At 38.9% G+C, this 10086-nt stretch overlaps 2 non-coding genes across 2 annotated transcripts; one reads left to right on the forward strand and one right to left on the reverse strand.

The window, feature by feature from the left end:
* The first annotated feature begins 439 nt into the window (after positions 1 to 439).
* Positions 440 to 511, forward strand: TRNAA-UGC. Its single transcript has one exon. It is a non-coding gene; the product is annotated as a tRNA-Ala (tRNA).
* Positions 512 to 5102: 4591 nt separating this feature from the next.
* On the reverse strand, positions 5103 to 5176 carry TRNAT-CGU. The gene has a single exon. It is a non-coding gene; the product is annotated as a tRNA-Thr (tRNA).
* Between the last annotated feature and the right edge of the window lie 4910 nt (positions 5177 to 10086).

Raw genomic sequence — 10086 nt, forward strand, 5'->3', positions numbered from 1 at the left:
CCGGCCAGAGACTGCGTACGTCTTACAAGGTGAATCTATCCCAGTCCTTTACCCCGCTGAACTGTCTCCTGATTACAGTTAGACTTTGTATAATACATCAGGAAATTTCCCAGTGGAAATTTGCTGTAACCATCTATGGCTGTACTTTTTAAATTCTGGCCATTTCAAATGACTCTGGATCTGAATGACTCATATACATAATCCTGCTAGGATAAAAGCCAGTTTTGCAACCACTTGTTCTGTGTGGGCCTGGTGAGTTTCCAGTTGCTCTAAAGGACCTAGTGACATTGATTTACATAAATCTTCTTTCTCACATTCCCTACCTGCAAAATTCACACAATTCTTTTACAACAAACTATTTAAAACTTACTTTGGGGGGGGGAATCGAATATAGTATATTTTACAAAAACATTTTTTGGTACCACTTCTTGACATCTCTGGGGATATAGCTCAGTGGTAGAGCACATGCTTTGCATGTATGAGGTCCCGGGTTCGATCCCCGGTGTCTCCACTAGGTGTTGAAGTTTTAGTGCTGATTCTTGCTCAATGGATGTGCTATTGAGCAAAGCTATTGCTCACAATTATTGCTAAGGTCTTTCAGGCCCTGGTGCAGTTACTCCTTTTCCGGAAAGTGGGAGGGGTAAGAAAGGAGGTTAGGCAGAAAAAAATGATTAGTTTGTTTCCACTCTGCCCTTTGTTTTTTCAACAGCTCTTTGATCTTTTTTCACAGTGCTTCTAGGTTTCCAGCCTAAAACCAAGTATTTTGTTTTTAATTCCTTCTATTTGAAAAATGATCGTATTTAAAGAGAACTGTTGAATAGAAAGAACATTACTGGTAAAAGTGGGTAAAAAATATGACTAATTTCTTTTTCTTTTTCTTTTTTTTCTTTGGAGACAGAGTCTAGCTCCATCACCCAGGCTGGAGTACAGTGGTGTGATCTCGGCTCACTGCAACCTTTACCTCCCTGGTTGAAGCAATTCCCCTGCCTCAGCCTCCTGAGTAGCTGGGATAATAGGCACCTAACACCACACCCAGCCAGTTTTTATTTTTATTTTTAGTAGAGATAGGATTTCACCACGTTGGCCAGACTGCTCTTGAACTCCTGACCTCAGGCAATCCCCCCACCTCTGCCTCCCAAATGCTGGGATTACAGGTGTGAGCCACAGCACCCAGCCAGTATGACTCATTTCTAAGTGGGTGGCTGTGTGCAACTAACAAGGCGATCAGGAGAAATTGTAGGCAGAGAAGAGTCCTTAGCTAACTGGAGAAAGTTGGTTAGGAATGTTTATGAACAGGGGGAAAGTCAACAGCTTTTATTAGCATCTCCTTAGTTCTTTTTGTAAAATAGAAAGCATCTGCAATAAACACAGGCCAAGAAGTGGTGTTCTCTAAAATAATATGCTGAGAAAATTTGCTCTTGGAAATCATATCAGCATCATATCATATCAGTAAGAATGGACCATTCCATTATTGCCTAGATTATCTGAGCCCCGTGGTCTGATAAATTTGACTTTGACACTCACTTTGACTATGACCTTGACATAAAACCTCAGACTTAACTTCCAACCAAGTCCAAAATTTCATTAAGCGTCTTCAGGCACATCTGTCAATATTAATCTTAACTCTGTAGTTTCCAGAAACCAGGATCTGAATCCTCTTCTCAGCTCAGGCCTGATGTTAACTGCTGTACTCATAGCCCTGCTTTGCTTTGATTCCATCAAGACGCTGCTTCGTTTGGATTGAATAAAACCAAACTAAAGGCCACTGTCTCCCAAATTCTATAATAATTCTGGCTCTTGCTTTGTTTAGTGAAAGTCTGCACTTTTTTTAGACGGAGTCTCACTCTGTCTCCCAGGCTGGTGTGCAATAACTCCATCTCGGCTCACTGCAACCTCCACCTCCGGGTTCAAGCGATTCTCCTGCCTCAGCCTCCTGAGTAGCTGGGAATACAGGTATATGCCACCATGCTTGGCTAAATTTTTGTATTTTTAATAGAGACATGATTTCGCATGTTGGTCGGGCTGGTCTCAAACTCCCGACCTCGTGATCCATTGGCCTTGGCCTCCCAAAGTGCTGGGATTACAGGCATAAGCCACCACGGTCAGCCAAGTCTGCACTTCTATTTACATTTCTCCCTTGCCTAAGCAAGGATTAAATTAAATTTTTATGTGGTAAGATTGAACAATTGAGATCTATTTAGTATTTTGAATATAGAAGCTAAATATGAATACTGTGGGGTTAAGAGGCTAAGAAACAGGAGCTGGTTTTTTGATAAAAATAAAATTAAAGTTTTTGAAGTTAGTATAGGGAAGGCCTTTTTAAGGCACACAAAAAACTTGATGAATAAAAATGTTAATTCATTTGCATAGGTCAAATTTAATATAGTCTTTTGACAAACTGCAAAACCAGGAATAAACTGTAAACATCTCTTCAGCGTATATAAAAATAAAAATTATTAAAAATAAATAAGGAGCTCCTTATTTATTAATCAATTTGCAAAAAAAATTAGAAAGTAAGTACAAGTGTTTTTTGTTTCTTTGTTTTGAGACTGAATTTTGGTATTGTTGCCCAAGCTGGAACACACTGGCGCAATTTCAACCAGCCTGGCCAATCTCACTGCAACCTCTGACTCCCGGGTTCAAGTGATTCTCCTGCCTCAGCCTCTCGAGTAGCTGCGATTACAGGCACACATCACCACACCCAGCTAATTTTTTTGTATTTTTAGTAAGGACGGGGTTTCTCCATGTTGGTCAGTCTGGTCTCGAACCCCTGACCTCAGGTGATCCACTTGCCTCGGCCTCCCAAAGTGCTGGGATTACAGGAATGAGCCACTGCACCCGGCCGTTTTTTAAATTTAACCAAAAAGTTGGATGAAGGTGGAACTTGTATCAGACAACTCTGACTGTTGAATACATTAAGCCACAGGAAGTACGTACCTGGGTAAATGACAGGTGGCGTTTCAATAAAAAACAAATTGCAAGTGCCATTTATTTTGACTTAAAATATTTTGAACAAGGAAACAATATATTTTGTCTAAAACTCATTAGCTGATGGTGCCTGATCTGAATTCACTCATAAATCATAGTATTATATATAGACTTATACTTCAACTGAAAGAAAGAAGGAAAGAAAAGAAGGAAGGACAGAAGGAAATAAATAAGGGAGAAAGGAAGAAAGGAAGCACAGAAAGAAGCAAGAAAAGAAGCAATGAAGGAAAGAAGGGAAAGAAGACAAATGTGTCTCAAACTTCAGAGGCATAGGGATTGTCCTTTCTCTTTCTCTAAGCTCCATCGGGCTTCTACTCTGCGATGTCCATTATATAATCACAGCGTTTTACTCTGTATTTCCCACTGGGAATCTCCAAATGAAATTTTTCTGTCAGCGAGGCTTTCTTAAGTCAGGCTTAATATAAAACATAATTTCATCATCCAGTTTGTTAATAATTTTTTATTTGGATTATTGGAATTTGTTTCTGAAAAAGGAAGGAAGGGAGGGAGGAAGGGCCAATGAATAAATAAAATAGCAAGTGGATGAACAAATAAACAAACTTGTTTGAAGAAAATTTCATAGTTGTTTAAGCCTTATTATGGTCTGAAATCTCCACAAAATTCATCTGTTTCTGTTGATTTGTAACCCCCAGTACCTCAGAATGTGACTCTATTTCAAGGTAAAATCCTTAAAGAGGTAATTAAATTAAAATGAGGTCATTAGGGTGTGCTCTTATGCAATGTGACTGATGTCATTATAAAAAGAAGAGGTTAGGAGAGACATATGAAGGCAAAAACACCAAGAAGAAAGCCAACTACAAGTCAAGGAGCGAGGCCTTAGAAGACATTCCCTCTGATGACGCTGTGATCTCAGATTTCTAGCCTGCAGAATTGTGAGAAAATAAATTTCTGTTGTTTAAGCCACCCAGTCTGTGGTACTATATGATGACCGTCGTAATAAACAAATACAATCCCCAATGCAATCCAGGAAGTAATTTTTGAAAATAATACGTGTTACTGTTGGAAAAAAGCAGTTCATTCATTTTGTTTTCTATTCTCTTCACGTCCCAGGGAAAGCAGAAGTCTGCCTTTGTCAGGTGTGTATTCAGCAAACATTCCCACTTCCTTTTGGTTGACATTCTGTATTAGATGAACTGGAAGCTAAATCAATCAAGGAGAGGGAGTGTTAGTCTTATCAAAGTTAATGTCAAGAAATAAAATATGTCCCCTTTCCCTAAAACAGCTTATTTTTTTCTGAACATTCATTTGTGACTTAATGTTTATTGATTTATGAAAGTCTTGGATTTTTTTTTCAGTGGCACATGGATATCCAAGAACTTAAGGAGGTTAGGGAAAATCTCAAAAGAATATGCAAACATTGTCCATAAGTATGTGTGTGTGTCTGTCTGTGTGTTTATAGACAAAAGGTTTTATTAGATAATCTAATGAGTTCATTTACCATACAGTTTTTAAGAACTATTATTCTAAATGACACTGGATATTGTTCATTTTTATAAATAAGATTATCTGTTACTTGAGACTTTGACTTAAGTAACTTTAACTTAAGTAACTGAGAAATATCGGATTTAAATCTTAGGTTGATTATTTATCGGCTTTAAGATTTGGGCAAGTTATTTCTTTCTGATACATCGTTTTTTAATTTGTAAAGTGTGCATAATATTTACTTCAGTGAGTATTCTAGAAATTAAAAGTATGTGAGAAAATACATAAAGTGCAACTTAGTAAATGTTCCATAAATTGCAACCATTTTTCATCCATGTAGAATTTAAGTAAGATTACTTGGAGTTTGAGAAACCAGAAGAATATATTTTTTAATGCTTTGAATTAAAAGTTTTACAATTTCATTTTAGAGATTTTTTAATCCGTAATTGAACTAGAACCCCCGAGTTTGGTTAAATTCCAATATAACTGATAGATCATCAGAAACTAATGGTCTTTGAGGATGCAGGTGGAATGAGGAGAGATTGGAGAGATTAAAGCTCTATGCAGTGAATTTAACATTGTGATTAAGTACTATAGACTACAAAATTGTCATAAATAGACAAAAACAGATGGCCCTTTTTGAAATGGGAAAGGGGGGAAAAGACACCCCAAGGCCCCGCTGGGATTCGAACCCAGGATCTCCTGTTTACGAGACAGGCGCTTTAGCCAACTAAGCCACAGAGCCAGCTGCGCAGCCCCTGTGGCTTCTTTTATGGCCGAATTATGCTTAATTAGGCGAAAAGTTATGTTGCCAATTAGAGTTACTGTGTATTCAAACACACGGACTTTGTGGTAAAAGCAGACTGCTGAAAGAACTTAAAGAAATTAGACTCCCTTCGAGTCCAACAAAACACACCCAAACTCACACGATCACTTAGGAACTGTGCTTAGGGCAATGTCAGCGCGTCCCGGAGGCAAATCAAGCCGCGAAACAGGAGCGTGGGGAGGAACTGCGGCCCCCGCCGGGAGAGGCGTCTGTCTGCAGGGGTGCGGGCGGTTTCTACGTCCTCAGGCCCTGGGTGATTTCCAGTCACCAAGTGATGGGATTCTAAAAGTGGAGTGAAAAGCTTTTCCAGCAAACAGATCATTCAGAGCTGTCATCACATTAATGGCTTTTCTGGCTGTGAGAAGATCGCACACGGACGCGCAGAAAAGCAGAAACTCCGAACGCGCTTAGACCCTCCAGACAGCCGCCAGGTCTCACTGCTCTGCAGAAGGCAGGCGGCGGCCGGGAGGCGGCCTGGGCGGGGCTCACCGCACGGGTTTGCGTTTCAAATCCAAAGAGCCTTTGCCTGCTTGAGGCCCGTGTTCCCACGGCCCTGGGGAGGGGCTCAAACTCCGATGGGAACCAGATGGGGAGGCCTCGCCAGGCAGGGTCATTCCTAATTGCGCCTTCCTCATTTCGGTCCTTCAAGTTTCAGTTAGATGTTTCCTAATATCTTCCTTATGGGTATATATAAACTTTTAAGTTTAGAGGTATATGTGCAGGTATGTCACATAGGTAAACGTGCCATGGGAATCTGTCCTGCTGATTATTTCATCACCCAGATATTAAGCCGAGCACCCATTCATTATTTCTCCCCATCCTCCTTCTCCTTCCAGCTACCACCCTCTGATAGGCCGCAGTGTGTGGTGTTCTCTGTCTGTCTATGTATTCCCACAATTTAGGTTCCACTTGTAAGTGAGAGCATGCTGTATTCGGTTTTCTGTTCCTGCATTCGTTTGTTAAGGATAAAGGCCTCCAACTCCATTCATGTCCATGCAAAGGTCATCATCTCATTCTTTCTATGGCTGCGTATTATTTCATGGCATCTATGTACCACATTTTCTTTATCCAGTCTATTATTGATAGGCATTTAGATTGATTCCATGTCTTTGCTATTATAAATAGTGCTGCAGTAACCACACATTTGCTTGTGTCTTTACAATACAATGATTTATATTCCTTTGGGTGTATACTCAGTAATGAGATCCTGAGTTGAATGGTTTTTTTGGTCTTTGGGTCTTTGAAGAATCGCTGCAGCGTCTTCCACATGATTGAACTAATTTGTGCTCCCACCAGCAGTGTGGAAGCATTTCTTTTTCTCCTCAATCTCACCAGCATCTATCATTTTTTGACTTTTTAATAGAAGCCTTTCTGACAGGTGTGAGATGGTATCACACTGTGGTTTTGATTTGCATTCCTCTAATCATCATGATATTGAGGTTTTTTACGTATAATTATTGGCCATATATATGTCTTCTTTTGAGAAGTGTCTGTTCACGTTCTTTGCCTACTTTTTAATAGGGTTTTTTTCTTATAAACTTGTTTAAGCTACTTATAGATGTTGGATATTAGACCCTTGTCAGATGCATAGTTCGTAAAAATTTTTCTTCATTCTGCAGAATGTATGTTTGATGCTGTTTTTTTTGTTTTTTTTTTTTTTTTTTTTTTTTGCCGTGCAGAAGCATTTTAGTTTAATTCGATACCATTTGTTATTTTTTCTTTTGTTACAATTGCTTTCGGCATCTTTGTCATAAATTTTGCCTGTGCCTATGTCCTGAATAATATTGCCTAGGTGGTCTTCCAGGGTTTTTACAGTTTGGGGGTTTTATACTTAAGTCTTCCATTTATCTTGAGTTAATTTTTGTATATGGTGTAAGGAAGGTGTCCAGTTTCAATATTCTGCATATGGCTATCTGATTATCCCAGCACCATTTATTGAATAGGTGATCTTTTCTCATTGCTTTTGTCCAGTTTGTTGAAGATCAGATACTTGTCGATGTGCAGTCTTATCTCTGGGTTTTCTATTCTGTCCCCTTGGTCTAACGTGCCCTTCGGCTACTGTAGCTTTGTGTTACAGTTTGAGGTCGGGTAGCGTAATGGCTCTAGCTTTGTTCTGTTTTCATAGGATTGCCTTGCCTATTTGGGATTTACTTTAGTTCCACATGTATTTTAAAATAGTTTTTTTCTAGTTCTGTGAAGAAAGTTAATGGTGCTTTAATGGGAATAACATTGAATCTATAAGTTACTTTGGGCATATGGGCATTTAATGATTTTGATTATTCCTATCCATGAGAATGGCATGCTTTTGTATTTGTTTGTGTATTTTTTTCTTATTTCTTGGCTGGTGTCAAAGGTTGCTTTATTCTGTTCAGGTGAGAAGTCATAAAAATATACTTAATTTCATAATGTATTTATTGAGAAATATATATTATCTTTGTGTGAGCAAAATTCTTTTGTGATTTGAAGGTAATTTTTGAAAACTTTTATAATTCTGCATCCATTGTAGGCATCATTTAGTAAAATATTTTATTTTACTTTATTTTCTTTTACTTTAGGCTCTGGGATACATGTGCAGAATGTGCAGGTTAGTTACACAGGTATACATGTGCCGTGGTGGTTTGCTACACCTATCAACCTGTCGTCTAGGTTTTAAACCCCACATGCATTAGGTATTTGTCCTAATGCTCTTCTTCCCCTTTCCCCCAATCCCCTGACGGGCCCCAGTGTGTGCTGTTTCCCTCCCTGTGTCTATGTGTTCTCATTGTTCAACTCCCACTTATGAGTGAGAATATGCCGTGTTTGGTTTTCTGTTCCTGTGTTAGTTTGATGAGAATGATGGTTTCCAGCTTCATCCATGTCCCTGCAAAGGACATGAACTCATTCTTTTTTATGACTGCATAGTATTTCATGGTGTATATGTGTCACATTTTCTTTATCTAGTCTATTATTCATGGGCATTGTTTAAACAGTGCTGCAATAAACATACATGTGTATGTGTCTTTATAGTAGAATGATTTATAATCCTGTGGGCATATACCCAGTCAAGGGATTGCTGGGTCAAATGGTTTTTCTGTTTCTAGATCCTTGAGAAATCACCACACTGTCTTCCACAATGGTTGAACTTATTTACACTCCCACCAACAGCATAAAAGTGTTCCTGTTTCTCCACATCCTCGTCAGAATCTGTTGTTTCCAGACATTTTAATGATTGCTATTCTAAGTGGTGTGAGATGGTATCTCATTGTCATTCTGATTTGCATTTCTAATGACCAGTGATGATGAGCTTTTCTTCGTATGTTTCTTGGCCACATAAATGTCGTCTTTTGAGAAGTATCTATTCATATTCTTTGACCACTATTTGATGGGGTTGTTTTTTTTCTGTATGTTTATTAAAATCTATATTTTGATAAAAATAGGCCTGAATTTGTTCTGAGAATTTCAAAATAGGCATGAGTTTTGTCTGAGAACTTGTCTTTCTAACAAAGTACAGATGCTATAGCACACGGTAGATAACAAGGTCTCTCTCTTTGACTCCCAAAGTAGAAATGGCAGGTATTAAATAAGGTTACAGTGATGATAAGCAAACATCGTGTGACCTAACCAAGTTGTCTACCTCTGTGCTATTCCTCCCCCAAATCCTGCAAGACTAGTAACATTCTCCACACTTTTTAGATTAAGACACGATGAGTAAAGATTTCACTCAAAAATAGATTTTAAAACTTGCTAAGGTAGTTGGTCAAGTAGACAAGTGACAGAGACAATGCCCCCCCACTGTCTCACACTCGTTTTCATCAGAAAGAAATCAGCGTATCATTATTTCTTCCCACGGCCCATGCTTTCTGGTCCCTAGCTTTAAATAATTGGATGTACTTCCTCCTCTGCACTCTACATGTTGGTATCACCAAGTATCTCTTCTGCTCAGGAGATGATGTTTAAGCTGATGCCTGATTTTGGCAATAAACTCCCTCCTCAAACTTCTCATTTTTTCCGTGGCTCCCCAGTTTCCCTTCATTCTGGCTACAGTCACTGGGTAGGCTCAGTAGCCAGGACAACTTTTAAGTAATAAAAGAAGGAACTGACATTGTAGAAATCCAAGCTAAATGTAAGAAAATACATCCTGCTTCCGGAAAACCCTTCCTAATACAGCCTGGTGTTATTCATCTGGAGTCCACTCTGTGCGTGCAGGATGCTGGTGCATTGCTCTCTCCTCCCTGTCCTACTCTTCGCCACTCTTGTCCCCCGCAGCACATGTGACACTTCCCAGCACAGTGAGTCATTTCGTGATTGATAATTGCCAATCCTTTCCTCTCACAATGTAAGCTGTAGGAGGACAGGCAGCTTGCTTATTATCTTTGAAATCGAAGTGCTCAGTACAGTACTGGATGCAAAGCTGGTGCTTAGTGAGTTTTAGAACAAATGAATGCTATTAAATTCAATGAAAAAATTTCTAATTGTGTAATATAACGTAGTTCTCATATTTGAATGTATGTGATTACAGACTTTTATTGAAGCAACTATGCTTGTGGTCCTGTTCTAGACACTGTAGAACATCCAAAGTGTGTATGAGTGTGTGTGCATCCTTAGAGAGAAAATGCTTGTAATCTTACAACTGATGCTATTCACTAATTGTCATACAGGATAAAAGACAGAAGTGCCGCTGGAGAAATGTAAAGGTAGCTAGAGAGAATAAGACTGCTTTTTTTTTTAAGCAAACTCTTGAAATCATGATGTTTTATTCCCTCTGTTACACAGAACTCAAAAAATGACCAGGAAGAAAATGAAGTGTGCCACTGTGCACAGTTTAGTCACTGAAAGGTTCACTTATCCTT

The sequence above is a fragment of the Sapajus apella genome, unplaced genomic scaffold (genome assembly GCF_009761245.1).
Source record: "Sapajus apella isolate SASKATOON/1434 unplaced genomic scaffold, GSC_monkey_1.0 scaffold210, whole genome shotgun sequence".
NCBI lineage: Eukaryota > Metazoa > Chordata > Mammalia > Primates > Cebidae > Sapajus > Sapajus apella.